Consider the following 22060-nt stretch of genomic DNA (forward strand, 5'->3'; position numbering starts at 1 on the left):
CCTGTACAGGAAATTGTACAAGATCTTGTACAGGGATTTTCAGTAGGGATGGCTCAGCTCTGGACTTTATTTCGCTCAACGCCACAGGGAGGGCGAACATCATAACTGTTTCTCGCAGTTGAGGTGCCATTAGATTGGTATATAAGCAGTGATCGAAAATTTTTTTGTTGTCGAAATTTTTTTTTCTGCCCGATGTCTCTCCTATGTATTGGATTTGAGACAAATTCTTTTTTGGAAGAAATGGTTTCACTAATACTTTGATGACCATTTTTTTATTTTAATTTAATTATTAATTTTTCCCATTGGGCTTTTAAATTCATTTGCTTTCTTTTTATTTTTCCGTATTTATGATCCTTCTAAATTTCCAGAATATTTAACGATTACATTTAACAAATTTTTAATTTCCTTAAATATCCCCTCACAATATGCCAAGAAACTTTAATTTTAATATTTAACAGAAATTCAAATCCAATATTCAGCCAACCTCTGTGACTGACCTTTATTATGCGCGGACATTTAAACATCAACTCAACCTCGTTTGGACCTCGCGACTCAAGATCCCGAACCTCGTCAAGCGAGGTTCAGTCAAGGTTCAGGGAAGTTTCGGTGCTGTCCGGGAAAGAACATTAAAAAAACTAAAAAATGGCAGAGATATGTTTATTCTTGTGCGACTATGTATTTTGCAACGGTGCATATGATAACTCAAAAAATATTTGATCGATTGACTTGAAAATTGAAACATAACTTCTTAAATATATTTTCCACAGATTGACGTAGCCGTTTTTATTTAAAAAATTTTCTATGCAATTGGGAGAACTTTGAAAGAAAAAATTTTTCGGGATCGAAATAAACAGACAAAAAAGTTCATAATTTTTTTTTAATTAACCAATTAAAAAAATCTTACCTCAATCTGTGGAGAATATATTTAAGAAGTTATGTTTTAATTTTCATGTCAATCGGTCAAATATTTTTTGAGTTATCATGTACACTATTGCAAAAAGCACAGTCGCACAAGAATAAACATATCTCTGCCATTTTTTAATTATTTTAATGTTTTTTGATTTTTTGAAAACTTACCCACATAGCACCATTATTTCCAGGAAGTTTCCAGAAAAATATTCAAGGTAACTTCGGAAGTTTCCACTGGTAACTTTGTAGAAACTTCCTGTTTATTTCCCTGAATATGAAAATGTCTTAGGTCCGGTAGTTTCCCTTATTAACTTCCTTGGTTAAGTTCCAAAAAATTATCTTAGTAAATTTCCAGGAAAATTGCATAGGAAAATTCATAGATTTTTAAATTGTTATTTTCCAAGAAATTACTATAAAATTGTCTGCAGTAATTGCAATATATATATTGTAACTGGACTTTTAATTTTTAACAACAAATTATCATAATTCAAAATAGCAACAAACTATTTACGGATGTTAGTTTTAAAACATAATAAAACGAATTTTATTTTAATAATAAACAAATAAGTAAGGTGGAGGTCGACAAACAAACAATCTCAAAAAATTAAATGTTCAAAACCCACACAGCACATAAAATTTCCTTAATTTGTCCTGAATATTTCATTGAAAGATTCGAAATATTTCAATGAAAGGTCCATGAAATTTTGATGCAACAATGAAATGTCCGCCTATAAGAAATATTGCAGTTCCGATTGTACGAAAAATTTCAGCGAAATGTTGAGGAAATGTGAGGATGAAAAATTACTGACATATTATTTTTTAATATTTGCGAAATAAAAAAATGAAATATGTTACAAATTTTTAAGTGAAATATTTTGAAAAGATTATTCATTAAAAATCTAGAAATATCGAAATGAAATATTTCTAAATTGTTAAAAATACATATTTAGGCAATATCATTTGGATATATTTGTGAAAAATAAAAAAAATGAATTTCAGAAATAAATTGCGGTAGTGATTGTGAAAATATGTGACAAAATTTGTGTATTTAGTTAAATAGTGATAATTTATTTATTATAAAGAAATTATTACACGTAAGATGCAACAATCGCAAGCAAAAAAAAAGAATCAAAGTTACAATAAAACATAATTGACGGAAGCGCATAATAAATAAGATGATAATCCTGATTCCTGCGAGCTGAAAGAAAAGAGGGGTAACGTTAATCTCCAAGGCACAATAGGGGTAAAAGGTATCCGGGGCAAAACAAAGTATTGTTCAAAAGAACAAATCGGGGCAAAAAGGTATAAAAAAAATGGTAAAGTATCATAACGAGCGACACAAAAGGGGTCAAAGTGCATAACAGAGTTTCACATAAACGTCGTTCCAAGGAACACAATGGGTAAAATGGTATCAAGGGGTATAATGGTAATATAGTATCCTTAGGGAGAAAACGAAGCGTTAATTAAAGTAACACATGCGGGGTAATTTCGGTATCGTTGGGGAAAAACAAAGCGTTAAATATTTTGTGAAGCTTGGGGTAATTTGGCATCAGGGGGATAAAGCGAAGCGATAATTAAAGTAACACATGCGGGGTAATTTCGGTATCGTTGGGGAAAAACAAAGCGTTAAAAATTTTGTGAAGCTTGGGGTAATTTGGTATCAGGAGGATAAAGCGAAGCGTTAATTAAAGTAACACATGCGGGGTAATTTCGGTATCGTTGGGGAAAAACAAAGCGTTAAATATTTTGTGAAGCTTGGGGTAATTTGGTATCAGGAGGATAAAGCGAAGCGTTAATTATTTTGTGACGCTTGGGGTAATTTGGCATCTGTGGTTTCACTTTGGGGTTTCATATAGGGTTCGTTATAACAATAATACACAATGGGAAATATGAAATTGTAAATTTTGATATTGAAATCCATGACAAAAAAGGGGTTTTTCAGACAATTAACTCACAAAAAAATTATGTTAAACGCTATAATATATGGGTCATAAATTACCCATAATTATATTCACAATTTAGGACACACGCGAGTTAATTTATCACTTAGCATAAATGGCGGGGAGACGAAGGATACTCGCTCGACCACGAGGCCGATCGAACCACTCACAAAAAAAACTACATTTCACTATAAATCCAGAGGCGTGTGATGAGACTTACTTTAGAATCTCAGCGAACGTAACACTGGAATCGAAACTCGACGAGGAGCAAACTTGTGAATTGCGGTAGGGAAGTAAAAGAAAAAAAAAACTTGCGTTACGCAAAGAAGTTTTCGAACACGTGCGTTGCCGATGGCTACAGCTTCGAAAGAGAGTGAGAGTAGTTCCCATTTGGCCCTTGCCGGCCCGCCGGTCCCCTTCCGCCTACTCATAAGAGACTTGTATCACTACGCGTGATAAGGGACGTAATAACTGAACGAAAATAGTGACTTGTCGTATGATTTCGACATGTAAATTCACGTTCTCTTATCTTTTTATTTCTTTGAATTTGGTTTCCTCGGCCTCAACCTCCATAAATCTATAAACGGGGTTTGGTATTAAGAATTCTGATGAATGGAATCAGGGGGAAATATTCTGACCAAAGTGCCGAAAAGAAATACGGGCCTGAGCGAAGGTTTCTCTTAACTGCAATAGAGAATAGACGAGAAAATTAAAAATGCAATATCAACTTCTAGAACCGAATCTCAAAGTTCCGAAAGGAGAGAAATTAAGTAATTTCTATAATAAAATTGAGGGGTTCTTTTATAAAGTGGTGCAATTGCGGGTCAATTCAAAGATAATCGATTTTCGGGTACAAAATCAATAGGGTTTTGGGTAACGTATTGGTTTCCTCTCAACAGGCGGGCGGAGGTGGCAAGGCGGCACAGGCGCGGTGACACACGAAGCAGGAACAGGGATAATGCCGAGAAAATCCTTCTGTATTTGAATCGATATTGTACTATGGGGGAACGGTTTCTGGGAATTTCCGAGCGGTTTCGTAGAAGAGATGGCCTTGTGTGAGTGTGACAACACTATGACGGGTAGTTGTAGTCACGCTGCATTCCAATGGCTTCGCAGAATATATATGAAAAAGATATTATTCGACAACAATTAATAAACAATAACAAAACAAATATTTTGACCCCGATTGGAGAAATCCTATGCAACCATTGGCAACGTCCGCACTTTAAGCATGTAACATGTTTACAAAAAAAAATGCCACGTCACAATATATATTTTATATAATTTATTAATATAAATTATTTTTTCTATATATTTATTATTTTATTATTATAATATTTGTTTATTTAATGTTTTTTAAACTTTATTTATTACTTAAGATAATAAACATGAAAATTAAATTCACAAATATAATAATAAAAAAAAATTAATTATTTCATTTTCTTCCTTCATTTTTGCCTTAACTTATGTTTATTTATTATTAATATTAACGCAGAAATTTTTTGAAATAAATTTGGAGGGACTGGGGATTGAACCCGGGTTCGCCGCGCATAAAAAAACAACCTAACCAACTATGGATAGAAAAAAATATCTTTCTCTTAAGCTGCAAGTGATCTCCCATTGGTTAGCACGTGGTTGACTAAAACGGCGGGATAATTTAAAAATGGTTTCAATGAAAAATTTGAATATTCACATTATAATAATTAATTTAATTGTCATATAATATAAAATAATTAAAAGTTTAATAAAATAAAGTTTTAAAATTGTAAATTATGAAAAAAAATTATTAAACTACACTATAGTTTATTTTATAAAATAAAAATTATTAAATAAATAGAAAAATATTAAAGATTTTATCTTTAATGATATTTATTTTACTTTACTATTTTAAATTTACTGAATATTTTCATAAAAAATTAGAAAAAAATATAAATTTAATTCAGAAGCTATTAATTTATTAAAATGTATTCTTTTTAATAAATAAATTTAAAAAAAAAATTTTTTGGGTCAGACCATTATTTTTCGACCAAAGTCGTTGCGGACTAATTTTAAAAAATGTTGATAGTTGCAGTACTGATTCTTTATGATATGCAGAGAACGAAATAAAAAGAATTATTACAAAAATTTCTTTATTTTTCTCAAAATATGAGTTTAAAGTGGAGAAGGTCCAGAAAACTGTCACTTTTTTAGCAATTATAAAATGTATAAAAAAAACATATAATAATTGTTAAAAAGGTAAAAAGAATTATTGTTTCTTGTTTAGAATGAATTGATTTATTATTTTCTAATGATTAAATTAGTGAAAAAATTAAAATAATCGATTAAATATGTCTTTAAAGTGAGTCTGTCAAATAACCTAATTTTTTGATTTTTATCAGTTAATTACAAATAAGTGGAATTATTAAATTAAATTTAAACTTACCTAATATCGATGGATGAGTGTAAAAACATGATACATCGAATTGGCGTTGAAAAACATGATACGTCGGATTAGCGTTGGAAAACATGACATATCGTCGTTTAATTTGAAGAACATGACACGTCAAAAACGAAATTTTTCTTTTCAAATTTCTGTTGGTACCACTGACCGCGAAATTTAAAATAGTTTGTTATATATTACATTTTTTAAGAATATATGATGATATTAAAATAATAGAAGTAAAATCCTGCACTATACACATATAATTTTGAATATTTTACATGAAATTCGTTTTAAATCAACGGGATTACAATACTGTATTTAAATGGTCGTCTGTATTATTAATTACTTTTACAGCTGTATGACAACGTCATGGGTGTCAAATACTCCAGGAAATGAATAATTGGAGGATTTACTAGAAAAAATTTACCTAAGTTAATTTAATTTATTTAATAATTGTGTTTTAAAAAATATACTTTACTTACTCTGCATGATTGACTCTTTAAACAAATATTTAAACAACACCAATTGCAATAGAATATTTACTATATAAATATTTATAATAAAATAGAATTATTTATAAAATCACAGATTTTATCAATCTAAATATAAACTTTATAAAAAGCTATTTAACCTAATTTTTCTTTGAACTAACATATTATGAAGCAAAATCATTTGTTTCATAAAACAGTTTCAAAGATTTGACACATTTTAAATTTCACGGTCAGTGGTACCAACAGAAATTTGAAAAAAAAATTTCGTTTTCGACGTGTCATGTTCTTCAAATCAAACGACGATGTATAATTTTTTCCAACGCTAATCCGACGTATCATGTTTTTCAACGCCAATTCGATGTATCATGTTTTTACACCCAGCCATCGATATGAAGTAAATGGATAGGACATTCAAATTTTCTTGGCACTTTCTATATTTTCATACTAAATATAAAAGAAATATTGAGTTGAAAGTTCGCAATTTCTGCATTTTTGCGAACTTTGCAACTGAATATCTCCGTTAAAGAAAAATAAAAAAAATTGGCACTTGCACAGCAGCTAAATCGGATCGAAATCTACGCGCACCATAAATTTCGTTTTGGTCCCGAAACTATTTTTTTTGGGAGATATAGGCGATTAAAAATTGCACATTATTTTCAAGTTAAAACTGTACTTGCTTCTAACTTGAAGTTGGTCTACTCTCAGCGATCGCGTTCAATGTTTAGATTTTGAAATTGATATAACTTACTTAAATGTTTATTTTCGTTAATTATTTTTATAACTTTTATAATTCTTTTACAATATGTTGTAATAGTAATAATAATAATAGAAATAATATTCAATAATATTGAATGCACATTTTTATTTATGTAGAACTAATAAATTTTATTTATTAATTTATTTTAATACTAACTGTTGTGTATATCGTAAATTTGAAAGGTAATTGTTTAATTTTTATTTTAATAAAGTAGAACTTGCCAAATTAAAACTCGAATTTTTCAATCTTTCTAAATTTAACAAATTTTCTTGTAACTTTGTATTTTATATTTTTACAACAAGCATTATAAAATTTTTCAATAGGAAATCGATAATTTTTCTATTACATGCACCTCTTCAAAGTTTGGAGAATTAGAAATTCTTTTCATGTGCAAATTTAAATTTTCAAGTGGGATAAAGCAATGGTTATCTTGTGTCCCTGGGATTGTTACCGCAAATTTATATCGCGTCTTCGTTAGATGTTGATTCATTTTCTGCAATAATTTTGCATCAACCTTTATAAAATCTATCCCTTCGATGTTCTTGCTGCAATAATCGTACATTTCTTTAACATTTAAAATCGTTGGGTTTCCGTTAATCCCTTGAAGACTAGCTTTTTTGACTAAGCGCTTTACTGTCCCACCCACAACGTCACACGTACTTTTTCCATGAGAAGTTCCAAAAAAGTTCCAAGTTAAAAAATTCCGAAATCTTGGAAATGATGAACTAAATTGATGAAATTCTTTCGATTTTTATACTGACTTGCTGCTCCGTCTGAGGAGTAATGCAAACATCTTAAATTTGGAGAAAGACTTTTTAGTATTTCTATCATTTTTGTTTGGAACGTGTATACTGCAGAAGTTCAGTGGTCTTTACAATCTGAAATGATACAATAACTTTTCGTCTCGAGTTTGCTATTTGCGTGATAGTAAATGACGAATGGATGAAGAGTGGCTTGGTCGTTTTTCCAATGATGAGCTTGTATTTCATCCTGAACAATGAAGGCATAATTTTGAGCAAAGTCGAGGAGAATAATAACTTTATTGTCAGGCAGATTTCCTTTTAATGAGTTTAAATAAGATATTTGGTTTTTCGAAATAAAATGATGTTCCTTCAGAGATTTTAGTTTTACTAACAAAGATACAGAGTAATCATCTCGAGATTGAATGATTTCAACTAAGTTTGCTCTATCTACTGTAACCCACTGCTTATATTTTACAGTTTGCTCTTCATCTATACAGGATGCTACAATATTTTTAATTTCTTAAAACCCAGGGCAAATTTCACAATTTTCGAGCATGCAATTTTCATTTTCAATGTCACAAACGCCTAATTTCAATAGATTTGTCAAAGAATCATTGGATTCCAAAAACTTTGCCATCAATTTGACATTCTCGTGCTTTACACATACACAAACCGAATGTGTGCTTGCAGGTCCTGCAAAAATACACCATTTAGGTCGCAATTCTGTAAATTTAGAAATTCCTATTTTCAACGTCGGATTAATTTCTTTAAAACGTCAATATAATTCACTTATGTTCTGAAGTAATAGTCTTTTTTGTTGTTTTTCTTTTTGACCTGATTCGTTCTTTACAGTAATACAGTCTTTCGCTCCCGGACACATCCTACTATTTTCATCATTCTCATAAAAATCAATCACTACTTTCTTTGAAGCATCATCTAATCCCTCTCGGTTTTTATATATTAATGTCGGTAATATACCTTGCTCCTTTAATAACTTTTTGGCTAGTTTTACTTCATATGCAGTTGCATTAAATTCTTTGCAGGTCTGCTCTTTTGTGCAGAATTTTGGAACTAAACTCAAAACCTTTATCCTCTCTTCCATTTTTTGCAAATTTTGAATTTACTTTTCAGCGCTTCTATTAATGACTTATACTAATTAGCCCACAAGGAATCTTCTAAAGTTACACTTGCTAGGTGAATGCCAAATGATTTATTTAAATTATCCTGGATTGATATTGACGATTGTGTAATAGCATTTTCAACAACACTTGCTCTTTGGTCATGATTTAATTTTCTTACTTTAACTGGATTTAATCCTAACGACGATAGTGATTCTACCACATTCATTTCTTCTGGAGGTTCGAATGTTGGATCCTGATCATTTGGATCACCATCATCATCAATTTCTTTCCTTTTCTGATAGATCTTATTTCTACATCTTGCACATAATCGTTTGGCAGGTATCAATTTAATAAATTTCACATCGGTTTCTAATTTTAATGTTATGTCTCTTAAAGTTTTTGATATTACAGTAGAGTGAAAGTTAAAAGGATCGTAGCATTTCTTACCAAAATAATGTGAATAGTTAACCAAATATTTTAATTCATGTTTTTGACAAATTGTTGTGATTCTGTCATCAGTTCTTAATTTTAACATTAACTCTTCGTCCTCATTAAATTTATCCTTTATCGATTGCACCACAAGTTCTGTTGCGCTTTCGCAGGCTTCTTGCAAATATATACCTATCGAACACTGCATTTTAAATACAGCAAAATTTTAAACAATTTTAATCTGTAATTATGTTAGGTTAAAGTACAAATCTAAAATTTGCAAATAATTCGCAACGTAATTTATAAATCTAAAAATTATATGACAAAAATTCATTTACGGCGAAAATTAAAATATTTTTGAAAATTAGAAAATAATTCGCAGTGCAATCGATAATTAACTATAATAATCTGCTAATATTATTAAAAAAGCTGAAAAAATAAATCTAAAAATTATGACAATTTAGTCACAACGCAAATTAAAATACTTTTCAAAATTATTTGTGAGAGTAGACCAACTTCAAGTTAGAAGCATGTACAGTTTTAACCTGAAAATAATGTGCAATTTTTAATCGCCTATATCTCCTAAAATAGTTTCGGGACCAAAACGGAATTTATGGTGCGCGTAGATTTCGATCCGATTTAGCTGCTGTGCAAGTAGGGTTGCCAACTTCAAAGTTCTGATATTCAGGACAAGACTGTTTAAATTGCAGGACAGGCACAAAAAATGCAGGACAAATATAAAATATTATTTTTTTCAAAATTTATTTAGTTGCTACACAAAATAGGATGAAAAATTGAGCTTATCAAGAACAGAGGTACATGAATGAACATTAAATAATTAGAATTTTCAAAACAATATTAAAAAGAATATTTTTCTCTCTACGATAGTCTTAAGTTATATAAATAGAATATATATTATTAAAAGCCATATAACATTTAATATAATACATATCACAACGTAATACACAGACTATTTTAAACAAAACAACAATATCTATGTAAATTGTAATAACTCACAAATTTTTATCATATTTTAAAAGAGTATTTTTTTTCTGACTTACAAGCTTGTAGTAACGCTCTATTCTTAAGAACCTTCTTGTAGAATTCTCGACAATCTTCAGAATAATTAACTTTTATTTGCAATTCTGCTTTTATGTGATCTACTGTTAAACGATTGCGAGTGTTTGTCCAAGAAGCAGAACACATTGAAAAAATTCGTTCAGCATCAGCATTTGAACCAAATATAGAAAAGACAAATTGGACAATTATAAGCAAATTTTTTAATTCCGGATTAAATTTAAAAATAGATGTCCATTTTTCTATAGGAGATTTAACTTCAGATGAAGCCAGTAATCTTATTGATTCTCTAATTGAAGAAAATTCTTCGTACAACTGATTCATATCAATGCTAGCTTTAATTCCCAAGTCAGTAACAATCTGCTCTATATCACGATAAGTTATTACTTCTGTCAAAGAAAAAATTTTTAACTTTGAAAGTTGACTGTTCTCCGAAAAATCAAAATTTGATTCTAAATAGTTAAGAACATCACGATAAAATTTCATGCATGTTTGTACAATTATCCTTATGTTGTTCGCTGGAAGACTCTTAAGAAGATTCGAGCACATAAAGCCCAAGAATTCATCCTCTATTCTCTGCTTTAATTTCGTTCGCAAAATCTTTAAAATTTCAAAAACTTCAAAACAAAGAAGATTATTTTGTTCGAGTTTTTTTTCAGTTTCATAGATTAGATTTAGCACATTATGGAAAAAAGTTAAATAACATTCCGTGATTATGCTTTGAATTCCATCCACTTCTTCTGACAAGTAAAGCTTAATGCTTTCTGGAAAAGCTTCATCGTCTAGCGACAAGAAATAACTTTTTAGCGCTGGAAATATTTTCACTAATCTATCCACGGCTGGATATAGAGAAAGCCATCTTGTCGGAACATGACGAAGAATACCTTTATATTCCAAATCAACAAATTCAAAGAATTCCTTAAGTTCTTTAGTTCGCTTTGCTTGTGATGAAAAGTGACTATAAATTTTCAATACCAAATTCTCAAGATCGAATTTGCATTTCTCCAAACTGTTCCTTATACTATTATTTACCATATGAGCTGGACAACCGGATTTTATTACATTCGGATTTTCTTGACAAAGTAATGTGTAAACTGAATGATTACGACCAAAGTTTACATTTGCATTATCTGCCGAATAGCTAGAAATTTTTTGAATGTCAAGTCCATACGCTGCGATTCTTGCTTTTAAATTATTAAAAATATCATTTGCTGATTCATTTGGATCTTCGTAAAAGTCTAGCAAGAAAAGTTTTATTCCTTCTGACGGTAAATAATAACGTAGGAGAATTGGAAATAATTTCGAACTACCGTGATTCGATGCGTCGGTAGAAACACTAAAATATATTCCAGTTCTTAAGACAGCCAATGAAGATTCTAAAGATGGTGGTGCAAGGACATTAAATGCTATAGAACTTCCTTTGGTTCGGCCTAAATGCAAATTTTTTGCGATTTCAGAATCGTTATAAATAATCGATGCCAGGTCAGCAGAACAAGTTAACGAATTGTATGAGTGACTGTGGCAAACAGTATGATAAGCATTAGTTAACTCGGCAGCAATCACTTTTTCATCTTTTAAAGTGAGTTTATCTTTGTCCGGAAAAAAAGTTTCCATCAACTGGATTTGCTTAATATCACTAGATTTCTTTTTATGCTCAGCTCCTAATTCATGTTTTTTAACATCACTTTTGCCTCCGTATGCAACAAGAAAGCTTTTCCGACATATTGTACAATATCCTTTAGATAAATTTGAAGAATCTAGTGTATTTTTGTCTTCAATTAACCAAGAAAATTCATTTTCCCATTGTTTGAGGTAGTTGCATAAGCGTTTTCGTTTTTTTGTAGGTGTTACGCCATTTTCAGAGTCGGGACAGTCCATGATTTTCGATCTGTACTAATAAAATAATTTTAAGGTTTATAAAACTGTAATAAATAACTGTTTAGAACCATGTAACAATTGAGACATACTTTATCTTCTTTCGAAAATTTTTGTTTATGATACAAGTAGCGAAGTAAATAGTGTTTTTGTAAACAAATACTGAATCGAAAAAGGTTATGTAGTTTTATTTTGACACTCAGGATTGAGCAGTTCAGAATACTATTTGATGCGTAGAAGGGTTGGGTACATCAAGTTTAGAATTTTGCATGTATAAACGTATTTGCGTGAATATAGCTAACATTATGGTGAAATCACATGAATGCGTAAAACTTTATATTGTTCATATAGCTGTATATATTTGAATTAATTTTCAGAAATTGTAGATATGATTTCACTTTTATTTGCCAATGTATAAGTATATTCTGTACATTTTAAAATTTTTTCACAAAGATAATATCACTTCAACCAAAACTTAAAAATTCAGGACATTTAGCGTCCTGCGAAGGTTAGTTGCAGGACGCAGGACAAAGTACCTCAAATGCAGGACGTCCTGCGAAATGCAGGACGGTTGGCAACCCTATGTGCAAGTGCCAATTTTTTTTATTTTACTTTAACGGAGATATTCAGTTGCAAAGTTCGCAAAAATGCAGAAATTGCGAACTTTCAACTCAATATTTCTTTTATATTTAGTATGAAAATATAGAAAGTGCCAAGAAAATTTGAATGCCCTATCCATTTACTTCATATTAGGTAAGTTCAAATTTAATTTAATAATTCCACTTATTTGTATTTGTAATTAACTGATAAAAATCGAAAAATTAGGTTATTTGACAGACTAACTTTAAAGACATATTTAATCGATTATTTTAATTTTTTCACTAATTTAATCATTAGAAAATAATAAATCAATTCATTCTAAACAAGAAACAATAATTCTTTTTACCTTTTTAACAATTATTATATGTTTTTTTTATATATTTTATAATTGCTAAAAAAGTGACAGTTTTCCGGACCTTCTCCACTTTAAACTCATATTTTGAGAAAAATAAAGAAATTTTTGTAATAATTCTTTTTATTTCGTTCTCTGCATATCATAAAGAATCAGCACTGCAACTATCAATTTTTTTTAAAATTAGGCCGCAACGACTTTGGTCGAAATATAATGGTCGTATCCCTTTTATGAAAAATTAATATTATTGACAAATTTATAAAAATCAATTAACGGTTGGTTTTCAACAAAATTATTTAATTGTTAAATATTTAAACATAAAATAATAAACTATAGTGGTTTTGAGTATTGCCAAGCTTATATCTTGGCAATTGGCAGCTTGAAAATCAAAGTCAAATAGTTTCAGTATTTTGTCTGTAATTTTGTCAGTATTTTAAAACTGTAAATTAAGCTCCAAAACCTCTTGTCCCCATTTACCCCAACTGATCCTAAATAAATATTTCTTTTTTTTTTCTTTAAAACAAATTTATTATGCGTACTTTTTTTATATAGTTTATTATTTTATGTTTAAATATTTAAAAACTAAATAATTTTGTTGGAAACCAACCGTGAATTGATTTTTCTAAATTTGTCAATATTAATTTTTCATAAAAATTTTTTTTTTTAATTTATTTATTAAAAAGAATAAATTTTAATAAATTAATAGTTTCTTAATTAAATTTATATTTTTTTCTAATTTTTTATGAAAATATTCAGTAAATTTAAAATAGTAAAGTAAAATTGGAGTTGCGACTAGCTATTCGAGTTGAACAGACGTGTTTACGTTTCACTCTGTATTTCTGTTTGTTTTTCGGTATAAATTTCCTAATTTTCCTCACTTGAAAAGTCTTTTTGATGTTTTAAAAACAAAAATGACTTCCAACGATGATTTGAAGAATATATTGATGGATATTCAAGGTGATACAAAAGCTCTCAGTAATAAATTGGATAAAGTGCAATGTGAATTAAAAGTTCTAACAAAAGAAAACGCTTATCTCAAGAAATTTGTGTCCCTGAATAGTGAAAAAGTGAGTGATTTGGAATTAAAAAATAAACTACTTGAAAATAAATTGAATAACTTTGAAATGAAGTTGGAACTTTTTTTAAATAAAGACCGAATGAACAATATTGTTTTATTTAGAGTACAAGATTCTCCAACTGGAAATGAGAATTTGATGGAAACTGTAAAACAAATATTCGACAAAGCTTACGTCATCTGTGATATTGAAAATATTGTAGATATCAAGAGAATAGGCAACACTGAAGGCTCAAGGCCAATTCTTATTACCTTCAAAAATAAAGATATCAAAGCTGATATATTTCATAAGGTGAAGAATTTCGGTAATATGAACATTGGTGTCTCGAATGACTTTTCTAAAGCGCTACGTGAAAAAAAAGAGAACAATACAACCAACTTCTTGATTATAAGCGTTTTTTTGAAGACCAAGGAAAACAAGTACTGATTAGAGGAAATCATATTCTCATGGACAACAAAACTTATGACCTAGATATGATTCTGAAGTATCTCCACACTCTCCAGCGTGATGTAAATCCGGCTGGTGAGGAGTTTTCCGATGAAGAGGTTGACGATTCTGCCGACTCAGTCATCTTCACAGCCAGCAAAAAGAGAGTCAGACCAAACGGTTCTAAAAATGATGGAGGGAAAAGAATAAAAAGCCTAAAACTTGATGCCAACAATAGTACACTAAATAAATTTCTCAATCCTAATTTAAAAGATAAGAAAGTTAATGATAAATCATAACTAGACATAGTTCAACAAAGGATTTTCTTCTGGAACGTAAGGGGTCTACAGAATATTGTTGACATACTTCCAGAGGTCTGCAGTGGGGATATAGTCTGTGCCAACGAAACATGGGCTGTCTATGATCCATCTCCCTTCATATCTAACCATTTCCCCGATTGCGATGTTATCTACAGCAGGGCGACAAAGACAGCAACAAGAGGAAGGGCGAGGGGCGGACTTGTCGTGATATACAACAAAAACAAATATTCGACGGAAAATCTGTTTGTGAATGAGGAATGCATTTTCATTAAATTTGTGAGTAAAAATTTTAAATTTATAATAGGTTTTATATACACCTCTCCTACCTCTGATTTTGACTCATTCTTAACTACACTAGATTTTCAAATTGGTCAGATTTCTTTTGAATTCTTTGATTTGCCAATATACCTGGGTGGGGATTTTAATTCTAGAATGGGGAATCTCAATCAGCTGTCCAATGAGATAGTTTTAAGTAACTGGTATATATCTGAGGAGAGGTGTAGTTTGGACACGAAAAATGATAAGAGGGGTGAGAGGTTATCGTTTTTGTTGGAGAACAATGGTTTTATGTTAATTAATGGTAGATCCAGAAGCGATTGTCCGGCAAATTATACTTTTCTTAATAAAAATGGCAAGTCAGTTATTGATATGTTTTGGTCGAATTTGCCTGGTGCTGAATATATCTGGGATTTTAAAGTACACTACATTGTAACTGCATCGAACCACTTTCCAATAATAGCTACTTTTAATCATTCAATTCAATCTGAAAAAATTACTCCCGGTTTAAAATGGAATTCCAATAAAAGGAATGAATATATTTCTCTTATGCAAAAGTGTAATTTTATTAGTAATGACAGTGTGACAGTCGATGAAATGGAAAGTGATCTAATAAGAAAAATAATGGAAAATGCAAAAAGCATAGGAATGACAAAAACTGTTCACAATAGGTGTGGACTGTCAAAACCTTGGTACGATCGAGAATGCGTTGATTTAAAAAAAATGCTGAATGAATCTTTAAAAACCTGTAAATTAAATAAATTCGAAGACAGGAATGCTGTAGTTTATTATAATGAGAAAAAAAAGAATATAAAAATTTACTGTTAAAGAAAAAAGAAGACTACAACAATTCCTTGTTAAATCAATTAATAAGAGACGCCTACTTTTTCCTCAATTTTTAAATAACCGAATTTTTAATTAACATAATTTAAAATTACAAAAGTGTTAATAAACCGAATTTAAATATTTCAGAATTTTTAAAAAACCGAATTTTTATAGTTCCAAATTTTCAGTTTACACTATAAAAAAATAATCGAAATACCATTGGTTATAATTTTTATGTTCTCGAATATTAAAATTACAGAAAATGAAAAGAGCAGAAGTTTCACTTGACAGACTTTCTGTTCAACCTAATTGCGATTGGACAAAATTTTAAGAGAACAGAAATATCAGTTAACATAATTTCAATTTTGCAGAATTTTTAGTTAACATAATTTAAAATAAACAGAAATGTCATTTGACATAATTTTTATGTTCTCGAATTTTAACTTTTCCGAAAATAAAAATAACAGAAATTTAACTTGACAGACTTTCTGTTCAACCGAATTGTGATTGGACAGAAATTTAAGAAAACAGAAATATCATTTGTCATAATTTTAATTTTGCCGAATTTTTAATTTACAGAATTGAAAAACAACCGAAACACCATTTGTCAGAATTTTTATGGTCACAAATCTCAGATTAACCGAAAATGAAAACAGCAGAAGTTTCACTTGACATACCAAATCCATTGTGTATTCATTGTTTAAACAATCATCAACAATGGATTTATTCTATCAAATGAAAGTTCTGCTGTTTTTATTTTCGGTTAATTTGAGATTCGAGAACATAAAAATTATGACAAATGACATTTATGTTTATTTTTAATTATGTAAACTAAAAATTCTGCAAAATTGAAATTATGTTAACTGATATTTCCGTTATCTAAAAATTCTGTCCAATCGCAATTAGGTTGAATAGAAAGTCTGTCAAGTTAAATTTCTGTTATTTTTATTTTCGGAAAAGTTAAAATTCGAGAACATAAAAATTATGTCAAATGACATTTCTGTTTATTTTAAATTATGTTAACTAAAAATTCTGCAAAATTGAAATTATGTTAACTGATATTTCTGTTCTCTTAAAATTTTGTCCGATCGCAATTAGGTTGAACAGAAAGTCTGTCAAGTGAAACTTCTGCTCTTTTCATTTTCTGTAATTTTAATATTCGAGAACATAAAAATTATAACCAATGGTATTTCGATTATTTTTTTATTGTGTAAACTGAAAATTCGGTTTTTTAAAAATTCTGAAATATTTAAATTCGGTTTATTAACACTTTTGTAATTTTAAATTATGTTAATTAAAAATTCGGTTATTTAAAAATTGAGGAAAAAGTAGGCGTCTCATTAATAATTGTAAGGGACTCGACTTCATTTTGGAAAATTGTTAATACATTTAGATATCGTTCTTCTAACGTTAATAACATAAATTTAGACACTTGGCATGATTATTTTAATACTATTTTTGCTTCGATCTCTGAGAATACTCGCGAACAAATCCTTGGGAATGAAATAATTAATCCTTTTTTGGATTCACCAATAATGAGAAATGAGGTTGTCTTGAGTCTTCAAAAGTGCAAAAACAATAAAGCCCCCGGTTCAGATAATATCACTTACGAATTTTTAAAAAATCTCCCTGAGAATGGTATAGATTGTTTAACTCTTCTATATAATAAAATTTGGGATTCAGCCCTGGCGGATTCGATTTGCGTAATGTCTACTTAACTAAGCGGACTTTAGGTAGACATTAGGTAGACATGTAAAAAAACGTATAAAAAAGCTATTAATCGACTTATTATGATAAAAAAAGTTGATAAAAGGGTAAATGAATGTTTATAGAGTAAATTCGTACAAAATTTGTAATTAATAAAGCAATAAATAATTAATAATGAATGGAAATGTGCGCGAGGTACCTGATCAGTTCAGCTGTACAATTATTTTCGTGCTATTTTCATGAAAAAAATATAAATTAACTCCAAAAACAATTGATATTTATAAAAAAGTGTAAAATTGATTTAATTTTATTGTTTGCAATACGAATTATTAAATAATAATTAAGTTTTTATCAAATGTGAATAGTGTTGTGAAAACCTGTGAAAACTAATGAGTTACTACATTACCGATCGCATATGATAATAAAAAGTTCTCGATGAGTGTAACAAAAAAGCTGCAATCATGTCCGTAATTTTGGACGAGAAACAATTATGAAATCAATAATTATTTGTATAACTTTATTCTGCATTTTAAAATTCACTTTTTATTTTCTTTCAAAGCAAAAGCTTGGAAGAAAACATGCTCGCACTGTATTGTAAAAACTGGTGGCGCCATCTCTCATATGCGATCGGTAATGTAGTAACTCATTAGTTTTCACAGGTTTTCACAACACTATTCACATTTGATAAAAACTTAATTATTATTTAATAATTCGTATTGCAAACACTCAAATTAAATCAATTTTACACTTTTTTATAAATATCAGTTGTTTTTGCCGTTAATTTATATTCTTTTCATGAAAATAGCACGAAAATAATTGTACAGCTGAACTGATCAGGTACCTCGCGCACATTTCCATTCATTATTAATTATTTATTGCTTTATTAATTACAAATTTTGTACGAATTTACTCTATAAACATTCATTTACCCTTCTATCAACTTTTTTTTATCATAATAAGTCGATTAATAGCTTTTTTATACGTTTTTTTACATGTCTACCTAATGTCTACCTAAAGTCCGCTTAGTTAAGTAGACATTACGCAAATCGAATCCGCCAGGGAGGGAAAGTTCCAGACTCTTGGTCTAATATTCTTTTAAGAATGTTATATAAAAAAGGAGATGTTAAAAATCCCTCTAATTATCGTCCTATTGCTTTAGTGAGAACTATCACTAAAGCATTTACTCGGGTTTTGACCGAAAGACTGAATGAGTGGGTTGAAAACAATAATCTATTACCAGAACACCAGGCAGGTTTTAGAAAAAAACGAAATTGCGAGGATCATATATTTACTCTTAACTCAATTATTCAGATTAGGTTAAACTTAAACAAGGGTAAATTATTCGTGCTTTTCGTGGACTTCCGTAGCGCTTTCCCTTCTGTCTCTCATGGCCGGCTTTGGGAAAAGTTGCATAAGCTCGGTACTGGCAGTAAAATTATTAGAGTCTTAAAAAACCTATACGATAAAGCTACTGTTGCAGTTAAGGGGATTAATGGTATTTCGAAGGCCATTAGAGTGACGAGGGGGTTCTGCAGGGGGAAGTGATGAGCCCAATTTTGTTTTGTCTATTCATTGCCGACTTTGAGGAATTTTTAAGGGCGGAGGGCATCAGGGGAGTGTCAATCGACCAACTAACTGAAGTAATTCTTTTAGCATTTGCGGATGACATTGCACTTTTGTCGGACTCAAGGTCGTCCATGAGAAGAATTTTAAAGGCTCTCCACAAGTACTGCAAATTAAATGACTTAGAAATAAACATTGATAAAACCAAGATAATAATCTTTAGAAGGGGTGGACACTGTCACGATAAAAATATTGGGACTTTTTTATATGGTGAAAAAGAAAAAATCGAAATAGTGTCTAATTATACGTATCTGGGTGTCCCGTTTTCAAATTCAGCAGTTTTTGTGAATGCCACTAACACAATGTTATCTAAAGCAAATATAGCACAATTTAAAACAATTTCCTTAATTAAAAAAATGAAGCTGGAGTCCTGGCCGACGATTGAGAGACTATTTGAAAGTTTGGCATTGAGTGTTTTAATGTATAATGTGCACATTTGGGGTGTAAGATACGGAAATGAAATCGAGAGATTTCAAACTCAGTTTTATAAAAGAATATTGCAATTATCCTTTAACACACCTGGGTATGCAGTAAGATTGGAAACAGGGAACCGTAAACTTATTGTGACTTGTTTTAAATTAGCTTTGAATTTTATCGAAAGATTACTTGCCATGGACAATGACCACTATCCACAAAAATGTTTTATAAAATTAAAAAGACTGTCTGAAAATAATGATGATGTACATAAATTTAACTGGTGCGCACAAATAGGAGAAATGTTTAAAGCAATAAATAAAATTTATGAATGGGAAAATCTTACTTTGCTATCGTTGCAATTAAATAGAGAACGTTGGGTATCTGAGTATGGAAATTTTTTGTACGCGGAAGATATGTCCCGAGTGAGTGAATCTCGATCGCTGCAACTTCTCCCATATCTCTCTATAAACGAAGATATTCAGAATTATTTTAAATTTTGTTTACCAATAAAGTATTTTAGTGTAATTGCTCAATTGAGACTTCTTAATATTTTTCAAACGAAGATAAAAATAAATAATAATATGTATAATTGGAAATGTGAGGGATTTTGCGGTGGTTGTGGTCTCCTCATTGACGGTGAATTTGGTTACCATGTGTTGATTGAGTGCAGATATCATGACGAAGAAAGGAAAAAATTTATTTGTGATGCGGAAGACGAATCCTTAAAATCGACTGCAATATTTGAAATTTGTAACAGCCCACAGAAAGACTCGATTAAAAAAATGTATCAGTTTATTGAATCTGTGGTTAGTAAAAGAGAAAAGTTTGAATAATTTTTAATTTTGTAAATTTTAGCCATGTGAATTTATGTAAATCCTTGTAATTATTGTAATTATTGGACTTGTATGTATTTTAAATTGTAATTTTATATCTATTTTTCTAAATTTATAGTCGCAACCTCTTTGTATAGACGCAATGTCTTATAACAAATAAACAATTTATTATTAGTAAAGTAAAATAAATATCATTAAATATAAAATCTTTAATATTTTTCTATTTATTTAATAATTTTTATTTTATAAAATAAATTATAGTGTAGTTTAATAATTTTTTTCATAATTTACAATTTAAAAACTTTATTTTATTAAACTTTTAATTCGTTAGCCCTCAGTCGAATGCACGTAACTTTCAGAGACATTTTGGAAAGTACGTAACTTCCACAACCGTTTTGGAAATCACGTAACTTTGTGGTGCAGAGCAGAATGTACGTAACTCTAAGAAACGTTTGGAAGGTACGTAAGTTCGCGGGCACGTTTGGAACTCGCTTATGTTGGTTTTTGTGTTTTTGCAAAATACAAATTACAATATTTAAACGTCAAAATCAATTCAAAACTTAATTTTGAAGCTTCGAAAATATTTTTTGTTTTTTTTATGTACGTTAGAATTTATTAAAAATGTTATTCGAAGTTTAAAACTTGAAGATTAAATAAAATTAAATTATTTTTATTACAACTTGTATGAAAATGATTCACTTAGTTTATTACAATGTTTATATAAACATATTTTGCCAAAAAAAATCGTTTAGAATCTGTCAGTATCTGTAAATTTTAATTACTGTTTCCTAAAAACTAATTTTATTCAGGTTATGTTTTCATAATTCAAAAGTATACCAAAAAACTTAATAACATGAATAAGTTAATAATAAAATAAGCATGAAAATAAAATACAAATAAATACCAAAAAAATGACAGAAATAACAGAATATAAATAACACAAATATCAATTTGTCAAAATATTATTCTTTATTAAAAGGAAATATCCTGTTTCACCACCAGCTATTTTACCATTTATGTTAAGTATTAATATAAAAGTGATTCGAAAGTATTAAAATTAAATGAAACATTTAATTAGTTTTTTATTACACAAATATTTAATTTTAATCCTGAAAGAATAACAAATTTTTAATTTAAAAACACATTTTTAACAATTTTTCTTTAAATTTAATTTTTTACATACATTGTTATAATTACTATATTTAAAATTTATAACAATATTATTTTAATAAAAAAACATGAAGATAACGATCACTCCGAGTCAAGGCCTTGTCTCGGAGTGATCGTTATCTTCATGTTTTTTTATTTAATATCGACCGAGTGATAAAATCATTTTATTTATTTAATATTATTTTAAACTTTAAACACTTAAAAACTTAACAAATACAGTTAAATACATTTTCTGCAATATTTTGACTGGACGAATATGAGGTTCTTCAACGGCTAACGTAATTTCATCTACAACTTGTGTCAATCCACGGTAAAATTCTTGACACTCAACAGGAATAAATAAGTGATCACAATAGTGTTTTAAATCTTGAAGCTTTGATTTTGCGATCGGAATAAGTCCTTGATAAGCTAAATGTGGTTCGTACGTTTGGAAGTTGACAGGTCTACCAATTTTTTTTGTACATATTACAGTAGATGCATCATCGAAATTTACTTTAAACTCCATTTCAGAGGATTCACAACGAACTGCCGAAAGGTCTCGCAATTTCGTCCAAGGTACTGCATCTCCATTGACATCATTTTCCAAATATCGTGCGGTTTCACTTTTCGTTTAATGAGACTATGAACAGTATCTGCTGCATTGTAGGTGTGTAACCTTTTCTAAATACCTA

General features: G+C 29.5%; 1 protein-coding gene across 5 annotated transcripts in view; it reads right to left on the reverse strand.

The window, feature by feature from the left end:
• Window positions 1-22060, reverse strand: part of LOC127284386 (tolloid-like protein 2) — a 228910-nt gene that overhangs the window by 25653 nt on the left and 181197 nt on the right. The gene's annotated exons all lie outside the window — the stretch shown is intronic.

The sequence above is a fragment of the Leptopilina boulardi genome, unplaced genomic scaffold (genome assembly GCF_019393585.1).
Source record: "Leptopilina boulardi isolate dan_hultmark-lab unplaced genomic scaffold, ZJU_Lbou_2.1 LbouV2_324, whole genome shotgun sequence".
NCBI lineage: Eukaryota > Metazoa > Arthropoda > Insecta > Hymenoptera > Figitidae > Leptopilina > Leptopilina boulardi.